We start from the raw sequence: 15,166 nt of genomic DNA on the forward strand, positions 1-15,166 counted from the left end.
AGAAGGTGACTCCCCGGCATCCATTTCTTCTTCTCTTGGTGATTACCCCAACTTTCATTGGGTATTAATGCCAACCCTACCCAGCCCAAGCACTTCATTTGAGGCTGGCTCCACCCCTGGCCCTTGGCAGGACATCCGATTCAGACTAGTGTGGCCCTATTCTCGGCCCCAGATTTTGGTGAAAGGATGGGCATGCAAGCAAATTTGGGTCTAGAAGCATGAAGATTCGTTTGCTGGGAGCCTCTGAGAAATATGGCTCTTTGCTCTTCTGAAGGATTTTCAAGATGTTCTTTCCTCTCTTCTGGGATAGGAGTGAGGAAGCATGTAGCACAGCGGGAGGGATGAGGAAGCAGGTTTCAACTAATCACTTTGTCCCATGAAGAGGAGTCAGCCTTTGAGGAATGTGACATGTGGATCAGACAGGTCAAAATAAACGAAGTCTTTGGTGTTCCCACCTTCCTCAGGAGCTAATAAATCCCTTTTGCTATATAAACCAGTTTGAGTTGGATTTTCTCTATTTACAACTGAAATCATCTTCACTGACAACTTTCAAACTAACTTTTATGAATATTAGCCAGTGAGTAAGGCAATCATATGACTTGTTGTCCAAATCAGAACTGTATTGAAAGGGCAAGGAGGAGCTGTTAATCATCACATGGTGGCAACAGGTGTCAACTGGGACCATCCTGGACAAACTGCAACACGAGGTCACTCTTACCATGGAGGCATATGCTGGTTGCAGTTCTGTCAGTGGATAAGCTGTGAGCCTTTGGGTGATCAATCTCAGATTCCTGAGTATCAGTTTTCCCATATGTGAAATGAAATATAATGTTCTGGGAGTTTAGATAGTTTCACCCTGGTCTGTAATATTCTGAGCTCCCTCTGCAGTGAGAGTCCAAACGCTGACATGTTCCTTAGAGCAGAGATCATCATCATCATCATCATCATCATCATCACTTTATTAGTCAGCTATTGATGCAACAGTGCTGCATAACAACCAACCACAGATTTCACAGTGGCTTACAACAATATTCATCCTTCTTGCTGATGACTCTGCAGGTGAATTCTGACTCAAGTGATCCCAGCTGGGCTTGCTTAACCAGGCTGAACTCCAGACTTTGGCTTGGGTCAGAAATTCTCTGTGTCCATTCCTGTACCCAGGCTGAAGGAGAAATGACCACTTGGGACATGCTCATCTCACGGCACAGGGTGGACACTCCAGGAGGACAGAAAAAAACATTCAAGTACGTTTAAAGTCTTTGGTCTGACATGGCATATACTATATATCCACTCACATTCCATTGGCCAAAGGAAGTCATAGGGTCAAGTTCAGTGTTAGTGAGACTGAGCTTTGCAGTCCACTTCAAGACGGAGGCACTGACAAATCACATGGCAAAGGGCTTAGATATGTAAATCTATTAGAGGGTAGAAGTGAAGAATTAGTAACAACAATCCAGTCTAACGTCCACCAGGCGTTTGGCACGCCCTAGCTGCCAGGCTGTTGAAATGCATTATCTCATTAAACCTCACAACACTTCTATGGAACAGATATTATGAATATTTTTGGGTGAATGAGTGTTTGCCTGTTGGATGCCTGTTGGGCTATGCCCCGTGGTTACCATGTAAAACAGTTCTGATAGTCAGTTGGCTGGAGAGCAGGCAAGGTAGCTGGAGGGCTCTGTTAAGCATGAAGAGGGATTTGGAGTTATTTCCTAAGCTCATATAGGTAAGATGCAGATCTGATCCCAGGGCTGCCAATAGCAAGAGCTTTCATTTAGGTTGGGAGAGAACTTGCAGTGTGGCTGTTCGATGGTCATATAGCTAGTAGAGGGCAAACACAGTACTTGGACCCAAGTGTATGCTCTGAATTCATGTGTATATGACATTGTAGTATATACACCAAAAGGACAGTGTCATTGCCTTTCAAAGTCAAATGCTAGAATAGTCACAACTATAACTGAGGGAACAGTATTCTAAATAAACAGGGTCTATATTTCCTGACAGATGATCTCAGTGTCCCAGGGAGACACTAGAAAAACAGAGAGAAATGAACCCAAATTCTAGGGGTTTTGGCTATTGGGACTCTCTGTTCTTTGTCCAGACACCAGAGTGGGCACCTTCCCTTGTGGATTTGTTACCCATGTGGGCCCAGGGAGGGTTAGAGTGTGGACAGCACCCCAGCAGTACCCGGCTGTCCATCCTCCCATCCGACAGTACAAGGGCAGTCACCTTCTTCCTGGAGTCATTTCACTGCTCAGGCCTGAAGGTTCTTGCGGCGATGGCTCAAAACCACAACAATTTGTCGGCTCATGATTCTGTGGGTCACGACTTTGGGCAGGGTTCAGCTAGGATGGCTCACTCTCTTCCGTGTGGTATTGGCTGGGCTCACTCATGCATTTAGAATCACTTGGCAAGTCAGCTCAGGCCTGGCTGGTCCTGGTTGGTGTTGGTCACAGGTCTGCCAGTTGTCTGGGCTGCCTCAGTTCTGTTCTGTGTGTCCTCTACAGCAAGCCAGCTTGGTCTTGTTCTCATGTGCATAGCATTCTGTGAGGGTGAGACAGAGGCTGTAAGGTCTCTTGACATCTAAACTTGAGACCTGGGTGACACAATTGCTGTCATATTATATTGGTCAGAGCAAGTCCTTACCTCTTGATGGGAAGATCTTTAAGAACTTGTGATGGTTTAAAAATTTATCACACCCACCTTTACAGCTAGGGGAAGGGAGCCTAATTTGCACAAATCACACAGCTCCTAGACAGAATGGACATTAGGGGGAAAACTGGCTAGAGGCTGGAGAGGAGACCAAAAGGTAGATTGAACTTAGGTTGCGAGGGGCTATGTATGCCTTGCTAGATGGACTTTTATCTTTTAGTCTTGTGGTTCTCACTCTGTTTTTTGTGACAATATAATTAATGATTCTGATGCATTCCCATTAGTAAACATGATTAAAAGTGAGTCACCATGGCTGTTTTTCTCAACCTGAAGATTGAGCATGAGTAATATTTCTTAGGGGGGCTGCATGCTCCTTTCTCTTGGGGAGCCTGCCTTGGTTATGACTCATAATTCCAGGCAGTGGGCAGCCACTGCTATCTTGTTCCTAAATGCAAGGGAGATGTCTGCTCTGAGATTCAGTCTTAAGGTGCTCCTGCAACAGCTCTCAGTTACACTCTCACACAGCCTCCTTCGTTCCCCTCTGTATGTGCATACGCTGCTTGTTTGGGATTTTCCTGTTTCCAGTAGCACACTATGCCAGAAGCAAATTTCTTCCTGCTGCCCAGGTCTTTGTGGGCCCAGTCCACTCCTGGATGCTCACATACCATTCTCATTGCCATGGCTTTTTCTTGCTTCTGGCCTTGACCAGGACAACCCCAGTCCATCCAATGTGTTTGTATATCAACCAGGGGGACGGCCATGGTTCAGTTCTCTTTCCTCCCAGAAGTCTCCTCCAAGCATACTGCAAATGATATGGTCTCCAATGACCACAAGAACGTCTTGAAAAGGGGAGGGTGATATCTTTGAGGCATGTGAGCTGAAGCTACAGCGAGTGTCCTGCCATATACACATATTTATCTCTGCTGCTGGGCTGGACACAACTTGTAGAAGAAACATGGGATTTACCTTGTTTAGGTGAAAATAATTATCTATTAAAAAAGTGGATTAATAATGGATAAATAAACAAGGTGACTGTGCAGCATCCCTCTAGATGGAAAGGTTTAGGGACAAGGAAAATGTTCCCTGGTGGATGACTCCTCTCTTCTCAGAGTCCTGGTTCCCAGCAGGTACCAGTGCCAGCTGATATCAGGCATCTTAATCTCTGGATCCTCCCTTACACTGTTGGAGGACACCTGAACAAAAGTCTGGAACAGTGAGAACTTCTCTCTTAAACTGAGTTGGAATAAGGCTCTGAGGAATCCTTTAGGGGATAGGGCAGAACAGGGATGATAATTTTAGGGGAACGGAGGTGGGGGAAAGGGAAGAGGAAAAGAGAAGTAGGATGTGAGCAGGGAAGAGGGAACCCACCTATCTCCTCCCCTGGGGCCCTTCCTAATTGAAAATTCCTCGCCAGCTCTGCAAACTTATTTTTGCAGGGCTCTTGGCTGCACCTACCCTAGACCAGGAGTGGCTAGTTTATAATAAGGACTTGAGGCCTTAAGTGTTTCTGTGTTAATTCAGTAGCTGCTGCAACAACTGGTCTATTTGAACAGCTCATTTCTGCTCCTGCATCCCATTAGAGGCAGCCTGTACTCACCTCCATTTGGCTAAGGAACCTGAGCTCTTGGAGGAAATGTAGGTTATTTACAGTAAATTGCTCAATTAGAACAAGGAGCAAGGGGGTTTTCTGCCGTTGTCTGACATAGCAATCTCAGGGCAGAGAGAGATGGCTGGGATTGTTTAATCTGCAGAATCCATTTGACCGTCACTGGGGGGACAGTAAATATGGTGGAAAGCAGTTAAGGGGAATGGCCTGTAGTTTCAGCAGGAACCCCAGGATAGGGAGGAGGCACCTGAGGGGTAGGTGATGGAGGACAAGGAAGGAAGGCCGGGGCAAGGCAGTCTCCGTCCCTCAGAGTCTTCTAATACATTGGTTCTCAACCTAGGATGCTCATTGGAATCTCTTAGGACATCAAAAAATGCTGATACCTAGGTTCCACTTTCTTCTCCACCTTCTGATTAAATTGGTTTGGCTTGTGTCCTTAGGAAGATCCCCAGGTGAGGATGCTCAAAAGGAATGAGAGTCTTTATTATTTTATAGTGGAGAGTTGGAAGTGCCCCTACAGAACACAGCTTTTCAGGTGAAGCAAAAGGGAAAAGTTACCTACCTGGATTATTGACAAAGAAGGGCCATACTTTTATCTCTTGAGTTCCCAGGCCAATTAATATTCCTATTTACTACTCTTATTTCCCTTACTAGTCATGCGGCCTTGGTCAAATCTCATTTCCTCAACTTTAAAATGGGCATTGTCGCCCAATCTACTTATTTCTTATTATTGCCCTGAGGATCAGGGTTCATGAAGATGCTGTTCAAACAGTCTAGTGGGGAGAGAAGAAAGAGTAGAGATGTGGCTTAAGGTGTGGAACTTTGGAGGAGATTGCCTAAGTGATGGAGGAGGGGTGATAAAAATGGACGAAAAATAGATTTTCAAAGCCTTCTACGCTCTACCCTCTTCCCCAAGGGGCTACAGTACAATCTAGTCAGAATATCCCATCAGCAGCTGCAGAGGCCAGTTCTGAATACATTTAGTAGCAGAGAGGTTTGGGATCAGGAATCCCATGGGGATCAGGGGTCAGCCATGGCGAGGGCTCCTCAGGCCAGGTGGGACTGATGAGAAAGGGAAGGGAAGAGAAGTAAAGGAAAAAAAAAATGGATTCTGGGCAAGCTTTTTCTAGGCTGAGACTAGCAATTAGGCTGAGACTGGTTCCCGAGGCAGTCATGAGAGTGAGCCTCCACAAGAGCCCAGTGGCCCCAGCTACGAAGGTCAGAAGTTAGAGCTTATGGAGGCTCATGGTACATCCTTTGCACATCAGCCAGGGCGACAGATTCTGCTCCAACCTGCAGAGCAGCACCTGTCTCAGCAGAAGCATAGCAAGAAGGTCTCTCAACCTGGCCCAGGATGGCCAGACTTCCCTGTAATGAAGCTCCTACCCTCTGGTCCCTCATTCTCTCCAGGACAGTGCTTGACAGCAGAGGGACTTCGTTGTCTTGAAGGTCCTATCAAGCCAGCTTTAGGAGGAGCTCGTAAACCACTGGATACTTCCTGAAATGGCTACTGAGGAATTAATAGTATCTTGGCTTCCGAGGTTGGATGGCGTGGAGGAAGGGCTGCCTTGCAGACTTAACTGGGGCTATGTGCAAGGCTGCTATCTTTGCTGCCCGTGCCTAAGGCCTTCATACTACGTTCACAGCCTTGACAGCACTAGCATCTTCTCTCTTCTGCATTCCATCCCCTCCAGAAATTGCAGCATCCCTTAGTGGGGCAGGTACTAGAACTGAAAACCATGTGATTTTAGACAGGAAAGTTGTAGCAAGCCAGAAGCCTCAGGACAGAGGAGAGTCCAGCTGAATCCAGCTAAGGAGGCAAGCTTTGGGTGTCTGTCTACCTATCCAAGTACAGGCTGAGCTCAGGAAAATGTCCTTCTGTGTCTTATCATTTGCCACTAACAGACTATGTGACCCTATGCAGGTCAATGTCAGTCTCTGGATCTCCATCTTCTCACTTGTGAAATGGGGCATTGGAACTAGACCAGCTCAAGAGTTCTTGCCACCCTAATGCTCTGAGAGCACCTGTCTCTCCTGCCAGCCCAGTCTGTGCCCTGCCTATGACTCCCCTGTGTCCCCAGACATTCCTGTTCCTTCCTTCACCTGCTTCACACTCTTGAGCCTGGTTTCTCTTTGCTTCTTTTCTCACTGGGACACAGATGTGGCTCAGTCTCTCTCTTTTTTTTCCGCGTTAACTATCTGGTCTTAGCTATTAGCCAAAGCGTTCAGTATGATTTGCATAGCTCTTTATAATTTGTAGAGCTCCTTCACAGAGATTGTCTCATTAATTCTACAAAAAAACTTGGCCTGCAGGAACCCCAACGAGCTTCAGTCCCAAGGGGGCTTACCTGGGTCACTGAACCCAAGGGCTATCTTTTCTGGTGTAAGGCTTCCTCCTTATTATCCTGACATGTCTGTTTGAGCCGAACTAATTTCAAATGAAAAGGTTTCCACAGAGATATTTTAAAATGACAACACGTTTTTCCTCATTGGAATTTATTAAATCTCTTCCTCTAATATTGAAGCTATAAACCAATTTATGTCTTGTTGGTTTGGGGCTTTACAAACAAAAGTCAGACCACATTGACGCGACCCTCCCTCAGTCACTCACAGGGGAAATGTCCAGGTGACCCAGCTTGAGGCCTGTGGTGCCTGGATTCGTTCTTCTCCAGGGGTCTCTGAGTGGTCACTGGCCACAGGCCCACTCCTCTTCCCCATCTCTGCAGCCAGGAGCTCTCAGGGAGACTGTAGTGAATGAGAAACAACGTTCCTACAATTTATTAATCAAGGATGAAAAAGGTCCTTTAGAGAACAAGTCCCCAGAGTGTCAGCAGCTGGCCCAAGGCACTGCTTCTTGGAGCTAGAGAGGAGCAGTTGGCTTCTTGACAAGGCTCTGACATGATCTCGAGAAGGAAAATGTAAAGGGGGATTTTCCTGGGAGCAGGTGTAATGCAAGGACATGTTTTCCTCAGGTCACTGAGGGAAAGTGTGATGGACAGGTACCCAAGGAAATACGATTTAGAAGATATCAGGCAGACCAATTGCTCCCCAATATCTCTCACCCTTCCCTGATGTGACCCACCATTAGGGCTCTGTTCCTTTGCGTTTCTTGTTGGAGAGCTCAACTATGCCAGCCACAATCCTAGTGCTGGAAATACAGAGTGAAATAAGACATAGCTCCTGACCTCATGGAACTTCTGTCTGGTTTTAGAATTCAATAGCACTGATTGGCTGTGGGGTTAAATGACAAAAAGTGTAGAAGTGCCCCAGGATTCTGCCTCGGGAACTGGGTAGATGCTCTGGAATACTCACCCCAGTTGTTTTCACACTTGTTACAAGGATGTGCCCCAACTTCTTTTAGAAGCCAACCCCTCTAGGCTCTGGGTGCATCCTCTCTCACTCTCTTGACTTTTTCTCTTGCATCCATTTCCCCCTTTACACTGAATCATTCCCATCAGCACACAAACATGCCCAGTACCCACTCTCTTCAAACCCTTGTTGACTTCTCCCCTTACTCCTGCTGCTTTGTTGTTCATGGTCACTTTTTCCACTTCCTCACCTTCCATTCTCTCTTCAGTCCACTCCAATCAGGCCAGTGAGACAGCCCTTGCAAAGGTCACTAATGGTCTCCTTGTTGCCAAATCTGGGGGTTATACTTCTGGTCTCATCTTAGTTGATAGCTCTAGTATTTTTGACATAGCTGAGTGTTCCCTCTTTATTCAAACTTCTTATCTTGCCTTTTATGACTCCATTTTCACCTCATTTTCCTCCCACCTCACTGGCTACTTTTTCTTAATTTTCTCTCCTGGCTCCTCTTTTTTTTCTAGACCTTGAAATTTTAAAGAGCCCCAGAGCTCCACCCCAGGCCATCTGTTCCTTTCTGCCCTCTTTCTCTGGGTGAGCCTCTCTGCTGCCAGGGCTGTAAATATGCTGATTTCATTTAAATTCAGTTACCTATTCAGCTCCAGACTTGTATATTAAATTGCTTATTTCATATCTCCTCTAAACACTTGGCATGGCAAAACCAGAAATCTTGCTTTCTACTCCTGTGGGTAAGTAGTTAAGAAAACTCTTTTCCTTTCTGCATAAGAACCTGGAATCTTTTCCTTTCTGCATAAGAAGCTGACCTTCAAAGTCTAGTTCTATTCTAATAACCTGAAGAGGGGAAGAATGTCAACTATGTTACTAGGCAGCATTGCTTGTAGTAAAAATGACTCCTGTTTGGAAATCTAAGCCTAGAGTGGGAGAAAGTATAAAGAAACCATAACTACCTGGTGGGAAAGCGTGCTTTGGGGCTTCCCTGAGTGTGGCGATTCTTGTAATTGCCATCAGTGTTCCTGGGAAACTGGAAGCAAGTCCTTGGAGTTGTGACACAGATATTGGCTCCTTTAGGCAAAGAAGCTATTAAGCCAGGGAAGCCCCTGAGCCTGACTGCTGTAGATCTGGAACCCTTGCATCTGGGCTGTCACTTGGCAAATGGTGGATCCTGGACAACTGGACTGCTTCAAGGACCCTAGCAGAAGAGGAACTCATGACATGCCCTGCTGAACAACTGGGATTTTTCTTTTGTATCCTTCTAAGAAGACCTGTGCCAAGTATGTCTAATGGCAGTCATGTGATTTTAGTAGAGCCTAAGAAGACCCCTCATCAAAAACATTTCTAACCCAGTATTGTACATTTCAGTAAGTGGCACAAGCATTCACTTAGCCAAACATCGAGGAGTCTTCTAGGATCCCTCTTTTTTCTTTAGCCCCAATCCTTGCAATTCAACAGCAAGCTCTACTGATAGCTCTACTTCTAAAATATATCTCATATTTATCTATTTTTCTCATCTCCATTGCTATTGCCTTAACCTAAGCCATCAATGTCTCTCACAAGGATTATAGCAATAGCCTGCTTCCATTCTTGGACCCGTTAATCCATTCTCCACTCTTCAAACAGTGATCCTTTAAAAACATCAATTACATTATGTCCCTCACCCACTGAAGCCCCCGCTCCCCTGGCTGCCACCCCATGGCCTCCCATTGTACTTAGAATAAACTGCAAACTCTGCTCAGAGCTACAGACCCATGTGTTGGGACTCCTGCCTACCTCTTCAGGCTCAATTCCTGCCATTCCCCAATGTATTCACCATGCTCCAGACATACTGGCTTGCTCTCCATTCTGGAACACACTGAGTACATCCTTTCCTTTGCAATTTGTATCTTCTCACCTGGATTGAGTGAGCATGACATCTTCCTGTGTACCCTCAACGTTTCTTGTAGTTCTAGTTATCAGAACTAACTTGAAGAGCAGTGGGCTAAGCAGTGACTAGTCAGTATGGAATTAGAAACAAGTACAGAATTGTGACTTAAAAAGGAAGGAGAATTATAGAACAGACGATGAGAGAGAAGTATGGAGTCAAAAACTCAATTTTTGCCGTGGAGGAAAGACTTGAGCATTTTTACGTCTTTGGTGGAGGAGCCAGAAAGGGAAATACGTAATGTGAAAGAAAGTGGAGTAACTAAAGAAGTAAATGCCTTGAGCATCTTTTAAATGGAAAATTCCTTTAAAGAGATAAAATATGTGGTTCTTAAGGATTCTGGTCCCCACTTGTCTTCCTTTTTGTCCTTTCACTTTATGAGCTTCTGTACCGTATTGCAGATATCTCCTTATCCATCTGTGTGTAAACTGAGCTCAGTGAACAGAGGGTACAGGTCTTAATCATTATTGTATCCCAGTGCTGAATGCTAAATAAAGACTCTGATATTAATGAATACATTTATCTCTTGACTTTCTTTCTAAGTGACGTGGGTGCCCTGGAGCAGCACAAATTCATTTAATAAATGAGTCAGAAGGAGCTATGAAAAGTAAAGGAGGGGGAGCGATGCAGGTAGAGGGATGTGTCGACGCGGATGAGAAACTTCACCAACTTCATGTTTTGAAGGGAAGGAGTAGGAGCTAACACAGTCTATTGTTCTCTCCTCCCTCATAGTCCTTGTCTACATACTGGTATATTTTACATAGTCGTAATCAAAGCATCTACATAATTGGATATTTTCTTTTACAAAATGGTGTTTTGAACAGCTCCTTACACTGTCTCATTTTCCTCATAATTATTATTGTGAGAGCTGCAGAATATTCCATCCAGTTAATGTACTGCAATTTACTTCTCTCTTTTCTCTGTCCCTACTGTTGGACATTTAGGTTGTTTTCAATTTCTGCTACTTTAGAGAATGCTACAATGAAGAGCCTCATCCACAGGGGTTTGTCCTCCTTTTGAATTATCTCCTCAGTCTAAATTACAACGAATCAAATTACTGGGTCAAAGGGTGTGAACATTTTCTGGTTCTCAATGCATACTGCCGCGTTCCTCTTTTATATCCACTGTCAGAGCGTATTCATCAATTTCGCTGTGAACAATGGCGCGAGTATTATTATTACATCTTCCTTGCCAAGTTAATAGATGTGAAAACCTACTTTGTCGTTCTAATTTGAATTTTGTTACAGGCTGAACATTATCCTGTTTGCTTACTATATACATTTCGTTCTGTTTATGTCATTTGCCATTAAGCGGGCTTTTGTAATATTTATATATATTAGAATAAACTTCTAGTATGTTATACATAATCCATTTCTCTAACATTTGAGACAAATGCTTTCCTGCTCTTTTCGTTTTCACTGTGATCAGTTGGTCTTGTACAGAAATGATGTACTGATTTTTTCCTTTATAAATTCTTTCGAAGATTCAGAGTTCAAACATTATCATCTAAATAAACATATAAAAACTCTCAATTCTATTTTGTGCAGTTTATGATCCTTAAGTTATTTAATAAATTTGTAATTTTTAAATATCAATTTTGGACATAACTTGATATTTTCTCAAACTGGTGATCCATGGCAGCTTAGAGTCTATATGTGAGAGACTTAGGGAGCAATCGTGTGAAAAGAGAGGGCAGACTCCTTGTCTTGAAGCTGCATCTCTGCAGCAAGCACATTGTTTTTACTGACCTGCATGCTGTTGGGTAGCTTTATGATGGAGGTGAGGTTGAGGGCGATTATGAATAGAGAACTGCTGGAGCTCTCCTGGCCGGGACCACAGTGTGATTTTCTCGGGCCCTACACACTTTTGCCTTCATGGGCTCCTTCCACCATTGAAAAATATTAAAAATTACATTTTATAACTACTTTGTTATAAAGGTAAATATAGTCTAGGCTAGATTCATTATTATATGATCATTATTATTACGTACTTTTTTCTTACTTTAAGACACCTTAAAATTAAAACATTTTTGTGGGCCCCTAAACTGTGCCTATTGTGTCTAATGGATGAGTTAACCCTGTCCCCACCTCATAGCACTAATTAACTCTATCTTTAATCTGTCTATCTATCTATCTATCAATCAATCAATCTATTTACCTACCTATCTAATAACTGAGTTTACTTCTTGACATTTCATTCAGTTCATCAGATACATATTTCTATCTATACCAGAACCACAGTATTTTAACAATTATTGTTTTTTTAAAAATATGTTCTAGTAGTTATTAGAGTTGATCTATACCCCAGAGTTCTTATTTTTAGGTCTCTTGACCACTTATTTTTAAAGTGAACTTTAGAACCCCTCCATTTATTATAATAGAAAAACCCTATTGCATCGCATTTGTAAGTTATCTCAAAGAGATACTACATCTCTATAAAGACACAACAATTTGATATTTCATTCCAGAACGAGGATATCACGACCATGCTACAGAGAGAGAGTTCAAGGAATGGAGACGGAGGCAGGAAATACGATAAAGAGGATCCTGCACTCTGTTAGGGGGAGCTCCCGACAAGGGGTGCTCAGCGAGGCTTGGCCACAAGCTCTCATGAGTCAACATAGTCCCAGAAGTAGGCCATAAATCAGCACTGTAGGACAAATGCTAGTTTACTCTTCAGGTTAGGGGAAAGGAAATGCCCTTGGGCAGAGACTGAAGACCATCCTTTAACCAAACTCACTTTATCCTAGTCTAGCATTCTAAAGTAACTATAGCTTGGTAGCGCTTAGTATTATATTACTTATAAGTGGGTTTACACAAGAAATTTTGCTTTTCATCCAAGTATCCTTGAGATCAATAAAGAGTGATAGGAATAGGGAAAAGACATCATAGGGTGGAGTCTGACTAGGATGAAGCCATTTTGGATTATCACTCATGATTGACTCAGTCCTCTCCCTTTCTTCCTTGGTTTCTTTTTTTTGCAGGGGAACATTCACCCTGAGCTAACATCTGTTGCATATGTTCCTCCATTTTTTTCTTTGTTTCTTCCTCCATTCCCAAAGCTCCAGTACATAGTTGTATATAGTTGTAAGTTCTTCTGGTTCTTCTATGTGAGCGGCCACCACTGCATGGCTACTGACAGATGAGTGGTGTGGTTCTGCTCTCTGGAACTGAACCTGGGCTGCCTAAGTGGAAAGTGCCAAACTTTAACTGCTAGGCCATTGGGCTGGCTCTCTCCTTTTGTTCTTACAAGAGAAATTTTATGTATCTTTATAATTTTCTAAGTTTATAATTTTCTAGTATGAGAGACAGCTATTTTAGGATAGACTTGCAAAATTCAGAAACCTTTCTCCCTAAGTCCAAGCTTTTAATGATGAAAATTAACAGCACTATAGTTCCAGTTAATGACTTACAGATGTTGTCTGCTATGAATAGACATAACTCTAATATCTAGGCCATTAGAGTAAATTGAATAACTTTAATGTAGAGAGAATTTTGATATATATCATGTTTTATAAATCAAATACAGAGGGCACACTTGGCAAGCTATTTCCCTTTATGAATCATGAAAAGGACCTCAGTCTGGGAAGGTGTCTGTGCCTCTAAGAAAAAGATGAAAGATATACAATTTGAAACTTCAAACTCTCCAAATTTCAAGGACAATGTTTTACTTGAATTGTAATGTTATGAGGCACATTGGAGCACTCTGTTGGAAAATCTACCTGTGAGTCTGTGCCTCCTCATACCCGGAAGTACACAGTTCCCTTTATACTTAGAGAAGCCTTCCACCTCCAAATCAAACAAATTATGACTTACAAACTCATTGGAGGACAACACATTAGTATCCAACACTGATTAATGTTGGTTAGTATATATATATATCTCAACAGCAAAAAAAATCAACCAATATTTGAGGAAGCTCAGCAGACTTAAAAAGAGTGGCCAAGCCAAATAAACAGAAAAAGTGTCCCTTAATGAAATAGAGAATTCAGTTTAAACTTATTGTGAACTGGTTGTGGTCCCAGATAGCAAATAGAAGTAAATGTAAATTATCTCTTGGAAATTTAAACCCAGGCCAATAAAAATTTCCATTGATTAACTACAAATGAACCAAACTAAAAATTTTTTTAAAAAATCACAAAATACATGTGGAAGAAATCATCGTAAGTAAGAGTCAACAGAAATAAGAAACTGAAGAATCAGACCCACAAAGAATGAAGATATAATAATTATTGTTTTCAAAACAAACACATCTGGTGTTTTTTTTTGAGGAAGATTAGCCCTGAGCTGCCACCAATCCTCCTCCTTTTGCTGAGGGAGATTGACCTTGAGCTAACAGACCATCTCTCCAAATACAGTCCCATTGGGAGTACAGGTTCAATATACAAATTTTAGAAGCAAAAAGTGCAGCAATTAAAATTTTAAAAATCAACAGAGGGGTAAAATAGAGTAATAAAGGTAAAGACAGAATTAGTTCTCTGGAAGACAGATTTAATGAAATTCCCTAGATTCAGTAGTGTAACAAACAAATAGAAAATATATAAAAGTTAAGAAGCTTGGTGGATGAAGCAACTAGAGAGAAAAGACAGATTATTTGCAAATAAACACCAATTGAACTGACAACTGATTTCTCAACAGCAACAGTGGAAGCCAGAAGATGGTAGGATATTATTTAGCCAATTCTCTATCAATGAGCACTTGGGGTTTTTTTCCACCTTTTCATTATTATTGGAAATGCTGAAATGATATTGTATGCTTAGGTATGTCATCATGACACCATCCTAGGAGTGTAATTGTTAGATCAATGGATATGTACGTACATTTTAAACTTTGAAAGAAATTGCTAAATTTTCTTTCTAGATATTATCAATCTTTTAAATACTTGCCAGACTCAGGCTAGACCAAGTGCTGGACCCAGTCGGGTCCATATATGTATCCAAAATGCCAGACGTGATGATACTCTTTTTGACTGCTCACTCTGAGATGAGTGGGGGCTTTTGACTTTTGCAGTGACTTCAAGTAAAGGAGACCCCCAAATCTCCCACCCATACCTTTTTTCCCTACTCCTACTCAGTGAGAGCCCTCATGGCAGCAGCCCCTTTCCCCTACTCATTTGACATGAGGAAGACGTTGACATAAGTTGGGACGATATAGAGGCAGAAATTAGTCACAAGCCAGGCCACATAGGGATGCTGAGTTGGGTTGTCCCCATTCTCAGGCAGACATTTCTGGTCTCCTTTCTGAGCAGCTCTGAGAGCAGTCTAACAGCTTACTTGATTTTGATCAGGAAAGAAGACCATGTGGTCTTAGGTTCTCAATCAGTCAATCAGCAAAGATATATTGAGGCTTTGCTTAACGTCAGACCACTATGTAGATGATGGGGAAAACGGATGAATAAAAAACTCTTTCTTTCTTTTTTAATACATCCTCTTTGTCTCTTGGACTGTCATAACAAAATACCATAGACTAAGTGGCTTAAACAACATAAATTTATTTTCTCACAGTTTTGGAAGCAGGAAAGTCCAAGGATCAAAGTCTTAGCAGATTTGGTTCTTGGTAGGAGCTCTCTCCTTGGGTTGCAAGATGGCTGCCATCTCCTTATGTCCTCATATCACCTTTTTCATGGCTTGCTCTCAGCGGGAGAGAGAGATCTCTTTCTCTTCCTCT

At 42.6% G+C, this 15,166-nt stretch overlaps 1 long non-coding RNA gene across 1 annotated transcript in view; it reads left to right on the forward strand.

The window, feature by feature from the left end:
* Positions 1-1,077: 1,077 nt before the first annotated feature.
* The window catches only part of LOC111774369 (uncharacterized), a 36,867-nt gene continuing 22,778 nt past the window's right edge, over positions 1,078-15,166 (forward strand). Inside the window, exon 1 of the long non-coding RNA XR_002809356.2 lies at positions 1,078-1,244. This is a non-coding gene — a long non-coding RNA (uncharacterized lncRNA). The remainder of the gene's footprint in view (positions 1,245-15,166) is intronic.

Source organism: Equus caballus, chromosome 7 (genome assembly GCF_041296265.1).
Source record: "Equus caballus isolate H_3958 breed thoroughbred chromosome 7, TB-T2T, whole genome shotgun sequence".
NCBI lineage: Eukaryota > Metazoa > Chordata > Mammalia > Perissodactyla > Equidae > Equus > Equus caballus.